The sequence below is a fragment of the Aythya ferina genome, assembly GCF_964211825.1.
Source record: "Aythya ferina genome assembly, chromosome: 1".
NCBI classification, from domain to species: domain Eukaryota; kingdom Metazoa; phylum Chordata; class Aves; order Anseriformes; family Anatidae; genus Aythya; species Aythya ferina.
In genome coordinates this window covers 144,799,184-144,811,165 of record NC_140296.1, presented here as the reverse complement: position 1 = coordinate 144,811,165, position 11,982 = coordinate 144,799,184, and the positions used below count along the sequence as shown (strand labels likewise).

Sequence of the window (11,982 nt, the reverse complement as noted above, 5' to 3'; positions counted from 1 at the left end):
ATCCTTTCTACTCTTCATCATATTGGACTGAAAGTTTCACTGACAACTGAGTCAACCTTTTTCACTTTCACAAATTTGTATTTGAGAAACATGATGTCTTTTCCATGTTTGTTTAGCTGGGAAGTTCAAACTCTATAATTAAACACATACTTTCAAATAAATAGCACATTTTTACACATTTCTTCCACCCTAAATTGCTAATGTTTTTGCCAAATTTACCAGAAGGTGTTTTTGTTTACTTGTTTCTTTTCCCTTTTCCTAATTGCCTATCATTTTCAGAGGAAGAAATGGCGGAGGAGAATGCATAGAAGAGCAAATTTATATTCCTACATGCCTATTCCATTTTGTTTTGTTTTATTTTTCCACTGATTAGTGGTTTTGTACTCTATGGAGTACACTATACTCCACATTGTATACTATGGCCAGATGAAACCGAAGAATGAACACTAATAGACATCACCTGCTCTTATACATATAAATGTGTTACTCTTTAGTAAGTTTCTTTAGGGCATTATGCAAAAAGACAGTCAAGAAAGAGTTCATTTCCAATGCATGGGCTGTGATATACCCTAGAGCAATCCCCAAAAGTACTCAAAAGATTGCAAAGCTCTGAAAATTCTGTTCTCACTAATTCACATCTTCTGTACTCCTCCAGATCAAATCACTTCACCACGTTCTTGAAGCACATGTACAAAAAGCTGCATAACTTTGCTGTTCTTCTCATTGATTCACCTTCATTCATGCTTTGATAGAAAATGTTTAAATTTCATGAAATACTTTATTTTCTTTGAGCGAGGGTCATTGCCATCATGAAAAGTTGAGAAATATTGATCTCGATGATCAGCGTGGTTTCCTCATTTAAAAGCACATTAATCTTTTTTCGTGTCTGTTCAAAGTTCATCTGTTTACTACAAGTACTAAACAGTAGGTAAAAATATGGATTATTGGAACTCAGATATAATTAAAGCCAAACGTTTAAAGATGTAGAATACACTAGAAAAATCCTACAGAAGCTATAAATCATAATAAAAAATCTCATACAGGTTTCTCTATGGGTCATGAAAGATTATTTGAATCTTTATATTCAAAACAAAGTAGATATTTAAAAGCAGAAAAATACGACAAAATGCAATGAAGTCCAGACAAGACATCGACCTGTGAGATGTTTGCTTTATTAATTTTCATGAGCATGTTCACCTTAAGGTTACAATGTATTTTCAGTAAATGCTTACAAATCCTAGGCTAACAGAACCATGGTTTGTACCTTCAATATTCACTTCTCTGAAATGGCAGAGAGCTGTACATACCTTTCTAAAGAGTGCACCTAACTTCTGAATGCAAAGACTCCCAGCTTCTAATTTCATTTGTGGTCCTAAAATATTTGGTCTTTTTTGAAGGATCCAACATGTATTCTTAATAAAGAATACATATGTCTTAATTAAACACAACATCCTTGAGACAGTTATCCTTAAACCATGCAGTCAGATAGCATGCTTTTATATTTCATAAACACAATTTTTGAAATCAATTCACCATACACATATCCAGTCATCTCATAGAGTCCCAACTACCAGCCTGTCACGCAGCAGATTTCAACGCCCCATGGACGTTATGTATGTTAATGTAGATCAGGATTGGTACAAGCATAACAAAGCCCACAAACAGACATTGTTTGTCTCCTAGCCGTAGAACACAAGGCTGTGTTTTGAAATATTTTTCTCTGTCTTGAAAACAGTGTGTCATGAAGGGTACAATATCTATCACTGACATTCTTATGAATATACCAGATAAACATCTGTCAGAAAAACTTTAGTTGCAATTGATCTTGCCTTGGGGCAAGTAGTTGGATTAGACATCTTTACTAGACCCCTTCCAGACATGTATTTATGAGTCTCTCCATCTATATTTCAAGCTTGCTGAATGCTAATCAACAAATTTCTTGGGTCTTCAACAAAATGGTTACAGGCTTGATTCTGACAAGCAGCCTTACAATGCTGAGTCCTAAAGACAATGGAAGGTAATGGGTGTAAGGGTTGTTAAAAAAAAAAAAAAAATAGTTTTGTAATTGCTGCTAAGAAACTACAAGACAGTATCCCCTCAAAGGTAAGGTTCTCCCAACTATAACCATGACTGTGGCTTTCTAAACATATATTCAAATTGGAGGTTTTACAGAAGACTACTCAAAACTTCTGGTGAACTGTCTTCAATGCAATTCTCCTCAGACCTCTTATTAGCTGTACAGAAATTCCTTTGAAATCATCTATACAACAACGACAACTATAAAACCAGCAGGACAGGGTGTCAGATTGATTCTTTCTCACACAGGTTGCTCCCTACCAAACCACACACATGTAGCAGCTACTGAGATTTGGCCTTTTAGGTGGCCAGGTACCTTTTAGATAGGTATGATCCGTATACTGAAAATACTACAACTTTGCATTTCAGGGATGACAGCCTAACCCTATGAAATAAGATGCTTTGACAACAACTTCTGAGTTAATAATACAGTTAGTTTTGCTTTTGGTTGTTTGTGGTGTTATTTATTATTATTATTATTTAGTTAGTTAGTTAGTTATTAATAAGAAGCTTAATCTTAGAGCACTTTGCTCTTCAATAATCTTTACAAGATTATTGTCATTTTTCTGTATTTTGCAAGTAGGGAAATGAAACAAAAGGTAATGATGGGAGTAGTAGTTAACTGAATCATGAAAAGACCTAGATCCACATCAGTACTTAATATATTATGTTCAGCTTTTACTACAGTATGAACTCACTTTGACAAAAAAAAAAAGTATTTAGAATCCTCAGAATTATTTTTCCTGACTGACAGGCAGAAAACCAGCAATCAGGAAATATATGTTTAAGCACAGTAAGTTAAGCCAGTTCTATTGCCTTCTTCTGACTGAATATACCGTCACAGACTGTGGAATAACTTATTTAACAAGCAGACCTTTTGAATCAGATGTATAAGAACAGCAATCATGAAGGAAAATTATTCCCATTAATTCCAGAGCCCAATATTCTGCAGTTGAGAATGACAGGAAAATCTGGGAGAAAAATGATTTCTAGGAACTGACTAGAAAATATGAAATTGCAGGATGACATTTTTTAGGAGATGATATATTGATCCTCACTGAGGTAGATGGTAAAACTTTTATAGACAGAAATATGAACAGAATTTTGTTTCTCATTGCTATGAAGGAGATGTCCCATATTTCAGGATATTTAACATAAGCTACTGAAATTGTCATTTGGAGCAGAAACAGTTATCCAGATTTCCCTTATTGGAGTTCAGAGCCTTAACTGTTGGGCCACAGAAAGATCAAAACAATGTGTTCCCTCTTCCCACTCTTTGGCCCAACGAATATTTAATAATTTTAAGCAAAGGAAAACATTATCAATGTCAAGAAATAAAAAAGGGCCTGTCTCATGACACTACACACCATGGTCATTACCAAACTGAGGCAGATGGTGATTCAAGTAAGAATTAAACCTGTTTTTTTTTCACAGCCTACTGTTCTCTGAACTACTGGGTAAAAACTGTGAAGCACCAACAGTGTATCTCCTTTTGGTGTCTTGTGCAGAGCTTTGTTCTTTACCATAATCTGAACAATTTCTAAGGAATGAAGCCCTTAATATGAGGAAACTAGAAGAACCTCTTCTTTAATTCCAGACAGGCTTTTTGTATTCATTCCTGGGATGCTTCTGGGTAGGCTTCCAGCAGAACTTCAATATCAGCAGCTTCGATACGCCGTATCCCAGGGTGAGGTAGCAGCTAAATAGGATTTGAAGAATCTAATTTTTGATGTTTGACATCCTAAGGCATGCCTACCTCCCCTGCTTGAGCTTACAAACCCCCCCCCACCACCACCCATCTACCCCCCAGTTCACTTATCTTTGAAACAGGGATTATTTTCCTCTTTTGAAAAGAACTGTGAATGTTTTCATGTGTTTATTTAGCTATTTATTTTTAGCCTACAAGAAAAAAAAATACTAAGAACTCTTTTTCTTGCCATTTCATGCCTTCTTCTACTTTCTTTCTTGCTTCTCTCAAGATAAATTGGTGCCATTTCACTTGTTCCTCTCCTGCCAAAGACAAATTACATCATTTTCTTTTTATTTCTTTGCTTCCTTTGGCTCAGAGAGATTCCTGGCTTCTTAGACAAATCATACTTGTATTTGACTTTTCCTGTATGGAGTATACATATTGAGATACATTCCAAAAGATAATAGGTTAACTTTTCTTTCAAAAATTAAGATTTAATCCAGCCCTGTTCTAAAGTCACTATAAAATTTCTGAATAACATTAATACATTTTGAGGTAGGACTTAAGGGACCAACCCCTGCCATAATTTATATCAGCATGACTGAGTGTAACACTATGGATATATGCCAAGATTTATACAGATAAAATCTACTTGCAGTTATATCTGAAGCCTTGCATCCTCTCTACAATGAAGCAACAGGTTTTTTTTCTTTTTCTTTTTTTCATTTTCCTTTTCCCTCTTTTTCCTTTTTTTTTTCCTTTTTTTCTTTTCCTTTTTCTTTTTTCTTTTTTCTTATTTTCTATGCAGTTTTCCATGTTGTTTTCTGTTTCACTTACTTCACCTTCCAGATTATAATTTTTCACTGCATAATTTTTATTATGCTCTTTTTATTTGTATATTACATTGATTTTTTTTCTTAAACTAGACTAAAACTGCATTCACCCTCAGCTGAATACAAAATAAATAAATAAATAAATAATAATAATAATAATTTATTTTTAATTGTATTTTAGCTGGGTTTGAGATAATCCCCTGCCTGCTCCCCTAAACCTGCTGAGAATATGTCTATTCTCTTTGCTGGGGAGACTGCAAAGTGCTCCTTCACAGCACATTAAGTTTCACACAGAGAGGTTACTATTATGAGGAGTTTCAATTTGGTTTGGCCGCTACTTTTCACTAGCCCTTGAAAATGTGTATATGCTGCTACACTACAAAAGGGCAATTCCAGCCAATAAGAGAAAATAACTAATATAATCAAGTCAGACCATATATATGGTGCAGCTGGGTGTTTTGCACTGTTATTAGAATCATAAAAAAGGATGATTATCAGTTTTTAAGGGTAATGTGCTAGCTAATGCATCTGTTTAAAGTTGGTAAATCCATGTCTTGCTGCTTTTCAGGCAGGGAATCACTGCCTCTACCTCATTCAAACAAGACTCATGATTCAGGGAATTAGGACTGTAAATACCATCCTGCAGTCAGAAATAAAACCACATGGCCAACTTTGACTAGGAAGAAAATAAGACAGCATTTTGAATTGCAGAATGTAACTAGACTCCATTAAAAACTGATTGTACCTGACACATACCTCAGGTACTTATGTAACTGAAGTTGTAAGATAAAGCCATGAACACATTTCACATGGGTCTCTTGAAGGCTTCTTGTAAGGGGATACATGTCTTCGTGGTTTAACCCGGCGGGCAGCTAAACACCACGCAGCCGTTCGCTCACCCTCCCCCCTCCCTCTCTGGGATGGGGGAGAGAAACGGGAAAGTGAAGCCCGTGAGTTGAGATAAAGACAGTTTATTAAGACAGGAAAATAATAATAACAATAATAACAATAATAACAATGATGATAATAGTACTACTACTACTAATGTGTACAAAACAAGTGATGCACAATGCAATTGCTCACCACCCGCTGACCGATGCCCAGCCTAACCCCAAGCAGTCCCGGCCCCCCTCCCCCGGTAAGCCACCCCTATAATATGGTTTAGCCTGACGTCAGATGCTATGGAATACCACTTTGGCTAGTTTGGGTCACCTGTCTTGGGTCTGTCCCCTCCCAGCTCTTGCTGCACCCCCAGCCCGTTGGCAGGACAGAGCAAGAAGCTGAGACGTCCTTGGCTTGGTGGAAGCACTGCTCTGCAACAATTAAACCATCGGGGTGTTATCAGCACTCTTCTCATCCTAAGCCAAAACAGAGCATTCTACCAGCTACTAGGAAGAAAATTAACTCTGTTCTAACTGAAACCAGGACACATGTACAAATGGATAATATTTTGCACTTTTTTTGTAGCGGGTTTCTTTTAAATGTTAAGTCATACGGAAGGTTAGGGAAAAAATAATAAAATAAATAAATATATATATATATTTTTTTTAAAAAAAGGAAGCTATTCAGGTATCCTCACTACTAAATTGGATTAACTGTAATCAGCATTCCTGGCAGACATCACCCCAGAACTAAAGAGAAAGAACTTAACTTGCCAGAAGAGGGTAGGTGAATTTTCCTCTAATTAGAAATTAGTGAGAATTCTCATGCATAACATATAAAATATATAGCAAATGTATATTCATTTTCATAATTATTTTTTAATAAAACAGGCAAAAAGCACATATATTAATGTAATACAGGCATCATTAATAAAGATAATAATATGGGAATTTATTAATTTTTATCAGGCCAATAACTTCAAATTATTTCATCTCGATGCCACACCGATCTTGGGTGGTGTCTGGAGTCAGAAGCCACGAGTTCCTAATCTTTGCTGATGTGCTCTCTATTCAGGTAGCTGACATACTATATTTAAAATACATTCCTATACATTGATATACAAAACACATTGATATAACAATTGTTATAAAAGCACACTGTTTTCCACTCCAGTGCTGAGGTAGTTAAGTCACAGTGCACAGAAAATAAAAATCCTTCTTTCTGATGTTTCTGAAGGCATTCTTGTCCTTCCTTTCTTGCCTTACAAAGACAGACACCACGCTTTGCTGTCAGGTATGTAGGAAATGATGAAATCTGAAGTTGGAATCTCCAAGTCTTCTATGTGAAGGTGGTTCCACTGATTTTCTTAGTCATGGCCATACATCAGGGACAGAGCTACAGCTTGTGAAGGAGGCTGGTCTCAGACCCTGTAGGACCTTTCAAAGCCATGTATAGGCATGACAGATCTTGAAGAGCTGATGTGATAGGCTTATAACAGAATATCAAGAAATAACTCAGCTTCAAATTTAAGGCAAATGATGCGTATCATCCCATGTAGCACACATTTGCAAGAGATGTCATAATGAGAAACACATCATCTCCACTCAAACAAAGCAAGATTCAGCTTGCAAATTAGGCCAATCAGATGTACATATCCACCTGAGGATAAGGTGAATAACTCTCCAGACACCTTATGGTCCCACTTGTTCTCCATTGACTATAATGTGAGCTTCAGTGTATTCCCAAGTGCTATCACTTTAATTTATGTATTTTAATCTGTGAGCTGAATCCCACCTGAAGCATGCCAACAGGAAGCTGTATTTTTTCACCATTCTACCGCCATTAACTTTCTTGACAGCCCAACTTATGTGTGTACCACAGACTGATACTGTATGAACAGGACAAGACAAACTTTTTTAGATTCAAAAATATATGATTCAAAACAATGCTGTGAAATAAACTGGGAATCAAGAAACAGCTTCACAATGGCTGTCAGAAGCTATTGATAAACTGACAAAAACCTGTAGCTCTGAAATAAATTGATAGTATAATTGGAGCTCTAGAAATTGCAATTTAAGCACATGCAACCACTGTTAATTTTGCACATGTTGTTTTGTTGTTGCTGCTGTTGTTTTTTTTTTTTTTATTATTATTAAAAGAGTAGAATCAGAACTTAATTTTGATACATCTTTCTTTTAAAAAATATGTAAATAAAGTAGACCTGCTGTTTATTTTATTAAGTCTAGCAATGGTTAATAGAGACAGAACCTCTAACATCACCTCAGCAGAATGACTGATTAATTTTATTGAACAGAATCTATGAGAAATACCAACTGATATAAAATTCCTCAATTATTGTAATTATATTGTTTCTGGGAAAAAAATAAATATTAAAAATGTCTGAAAGTTTTCTGATTTTTTTTTCTGTCATGTTTAATGCTTTAAGTTTAATTATTTTTAACCTCTTACAGTAGTAAACAAAGGAATCTGAATACTGATCACAATGTGATCCCCCTCAATAACAAGGAACAAAAAAAGCACAGTAGTAGTAAACCATTTGAGAAAGATAAAATACACAAGACTTTTTGTATGTTTTCCACCTGAGTTGCAGAACTATTTCTAATAGTCAAGTTTGCTTTGTACTAACTCCTAAGGAATACATCAGAGGCTAGAGGAGGATCAAAGACTGGTTCATGTAAAAGTCATACCACTTTGTTATTTTACTAAGTTTCAGAAGAAAAAAAAAAAGGAGGGGGGGGGGAGAGAAGGAGGACATAAAAATCATGACTATTCTCTGTATTCCTCTTTTATTCAATCCTTTAACTAAAGTTCACCTGTTGTTTTGCTATAAAGATGAAACTATAAAGGCATTCTGATCTATCACATATCACTTAGTCATTTAACACTTTCCAGGAATGCAGCTGCTTGAGGTCTTAAGCGAGGAACATATTTTCAAACACCATTTTGGGTGTTACGAAACCAGTGGCTGAACTTGGTATTGATGGCAGTCCACAAAAATAAACCTTCAAACTTCTTGGTAATGATGTAGGGAAAGCACTCCTCACCATGGCTGCTGTCAGGATAGTCACTTAATATCATGACCCATTTCTACCAGGCAAGCTGACTCAGGACATCTTGGAGATATTGTATGTGATCAGTCAGATAATAAATGAGTATGATGCCTTTTATACATAGCTAGTCACACCCTAATGTCCAGTCATCAGAGCTCACATGAAGACCATCCCCTTGTAGTTCCTTTTCTTCATGAGATGTTGATGACTAGCCAGTACTAGCCAGACTTCGACTTAAAGCCGTGACATTGAGGGAAGTGGATGAGCTCTGGACCCAGTATCACTGCAGACCTCACACTGAAGATTATCTCCAGATGCCAGCTGTTGTGTTCTGGCATTTTCTACTTTTAGAAAATGAAGATATTTCTCTTTTGGCTTCACCATATCTCTGTAGCAAGCATTGGTTTCAAGTGAGTTATCCTAGAAAAAATAAGGGTTAACTGTGGTCCATTTTTTCCCACTCTTCATTTTCCAACCACCCAGCCCCTACCTTTCTGGTATTTTAAAAATATGTTCCAGCTATGATTAAAGGTTTCTTTGTTTTGCCTTTCAATTTTGTCTCTGCAAGACTGTAAATGCTTTTATATGAGAATTGTAAAGCACAGAGCATGCATCTGTTTTTAAGCTTGGGAACTATTACAGTCATTATCTGCTTCTATAATTTGCCCTTTTTATACTAATACTTTCTCAGCTTGAAGGGCATATTGCCTATACGTTGTTTCTTTGTGGTTCCATGTCTCATTTATCCAGAGTGGCACAGCAGGTTAGCTAAATTAAGGATTAGATAGACAACAGCCAAGATATTTCTCTCATCTCTATTTTCTGTCCAGTTTCACAGACAGAAATGAAATATTTAAGTTCACAGAATGGTAAAGCATACTTAATAAAAATATTTAATAGATAAACGTTGAAGCTATATATCTACTATACCTACTTGTGATACATCAGACCTGTGTGGGAGGTGAACAACAGTAGAACCACTAGGCTACTTTTTTTTTTTTTTTTTCTCCTTAGTTGTAGTACTAAGAGTCTGATTTATTGCAAATAGAGCTCCCAGAAGCAGACACAGTGACAAGGGGAGCATAGGGCTATGGACAAATCCTTAACTTCCATGTATAACTTCTTGTGCAGCTGCATACCACTTTCCTGGCACGAAAGCAGCCAAAACAACATGCGGGCCATCTTCCCCTCTGAACGTTCCCCCTCCTCAACAGTTCCCTCGCTGCAAACACTGCTTTGCAGCAAGAACAGATGTAAAGCAGAGAAAAGCCGGTGCTTGCTTTCTTCTTTCAACACATCAGTCCAGTTAAGGTATCACTGAACAGTGTGAGGCCTTCTCTGAGACAAGTGCTGTACAACTGAGGAAAAAAAAAATCGTATTAACTCTGTGTGTAACAGTATCAGATGGTTACTTCCAACAGAGCAATGTGGCCATGTTCACATATTAACAAGGTAAAAGACTTTTATTCAGTGCCTACAGGACACACCACGGCGAGCCTGAGCCCCCGGGCTGTGGTGAACGCCCTGCCCCTGCCAGCCCCCAACGGGCTCTGTTCCTCCTCCAGCCACATCACCCCCTGTCTGCTCTGCCCTCGGGCCGACATTTCGCATAGCAACCCGCCCCACCTGGTCTGATGCCCCGCTGTGATTGGCCCGCTGGCAGCACCAGCCGGCCCCGCCTGTCCAGCTACAACCAGGTCACAACAAGAAGTCCCTCCCAGCCACGTACCCGGGGTGGCCATTTTAGCTCGGCCACCCTTGGGGGGCGGGAGGTGCCATGTTTTAAACTGCCATAACTTACGTGTTTCAGCACTGCTCTGTGACTGCCTGGGGGCTGTTTCCTCACACCATTTTACCCCATGTGTTCTCAGGCAACCCTGTGACTGCATGCCAGGACCAGCCTCCCCTTTCGATTGCCTTTCAGTAACAGGGTTTCGTGGACCTGAATTTATTAGTTATCTGGCATTGATCACTGTGCTGCTCATCTCAGGAGAGAATCAGCTCCTGCTCCCAATTACAAATGCTGCATAAAGAATTTGGATTGACGTCTTAATCTGTTAACAGCTGGTATCTATTATAACCAATGAAGTTCTGATTAGCCATGAGGTAGCTCTTGATAAATAAATAGCAGGACACCCAATGAAAGAACATTATGGCAACCCACAGAAAGAGTGTTTAGAATATTATTTAAAGGCAGAAGAAAAGCGTTTTTCTTCTCAACAGTTTTATCACTTGCATCAATTGCAAGTGTCTCCTTGCTGTTCCCTGCAAGCTTTTCTCCAATTTGTGTTGAATAAAAAAGGATAATGTGATAATGGTGGAATAATGGAGAATGCAGAAATGGAAAGGCACAACACAAGGCTCAGCAGAATCCAATAAAATCAAGAGAAAGCATTAAGTTTGGATCACAGTACAATTTGTCGGTGAAATGATTACATACTCGGAAGTGAACAAGGATCTTCACTTGTAGTTCTGTTACAATTCTTGGACAGAAAAAATAAATAAATAAATAAATAATAAAAAATAAAATAAAAAAATTACAATTCATTGTAATTAATACGTTGCCAAAAATCAAGGGGCAACACCATAAGTTCACAAGAGTTTTAAGAACAAAACTTGTGAAACATAAAAGTTAGCTGAGATTTTTTTGTCAGCACATACCAAACTGTCTACATTGTATTAAACAATAGAAACCCAGCAATCCTTTAAGGTTGTGGAAAGCTGTAATAAAAATGTTTATATTGATAAAAATCAAGAGTGCGTGTGAACACCTGGGTGCAAAATGCCAGCTGACATTTGCAGTAGCAGGTCATCAAGATCCTAGCACACATCTACCTGCAGTTTCTCAGGACAACCAGATCTGAAATAGACAGTGACTAAAACTCGGTGACTCACAGGGGGACAGGATAGAGGGAATAATTGTACCTGAAGGGTACAATGAGATGCATCCAAAATGAGCACATTTCTCAGTGGAGTCTTACTTCTAAGTAAAACCCTATGTAGCATGGAGACAGGCTCAAAACCTGATCCCCCTCAACCTCTGTGTCATTGTGAGCAACTCTGGACAGCTTGCCCATGGTACAGGCATCCTAGTGCCTGAGTTTTCGGCAGGCTGCTTACACTCATTCTGCTGCTGTTGGTACAAGAGTGTGAGACCAAAGTCATTTTAATTTTAAACCTAGTCCATCCTTCCTCTCTATGAGGTGTTGCACTGAGCTATGTTGATGATACAGTATTACAAGGTTGTTTTCCTGCAGAGCTATTTGGCAGTCCTATTTTCATTAGTTTCTAAAAAGTAAGTATACTTCAGTAAGAAGTTGAGAGTTCATTGATATAATTATAATTTATGCAATGAAATGCTCAATTTGTCAAAATAAAGGTAATCTCTAGTGCTAAGGTACAAAAAAAAATAAATAAAATAAAATAAAAT

General features: G+C 37.2%; 1 long non-coding RNA gene across 1 annotated transcript; it reads right to left on the bottom strand.

The window, feature by feature from the left end:
• Positions 1-7,670: 7,670 nt before the first annotated feature.
• Positions 7,671-10,811, bottom strand: LOC311440057. The gene is made up of 2 exons (XR_014695185.1): positions 10,354-10,811; positions 7,671-8,972 (listed from the first exon to the last, which is right to left on the bottom strand). It is a non-coding gene; the product is annotated as an uncharacterized lncRNA (long non-coding RNA).
• Positions 10,812-11,982: the final 1,171 nt, after the last annotated feature.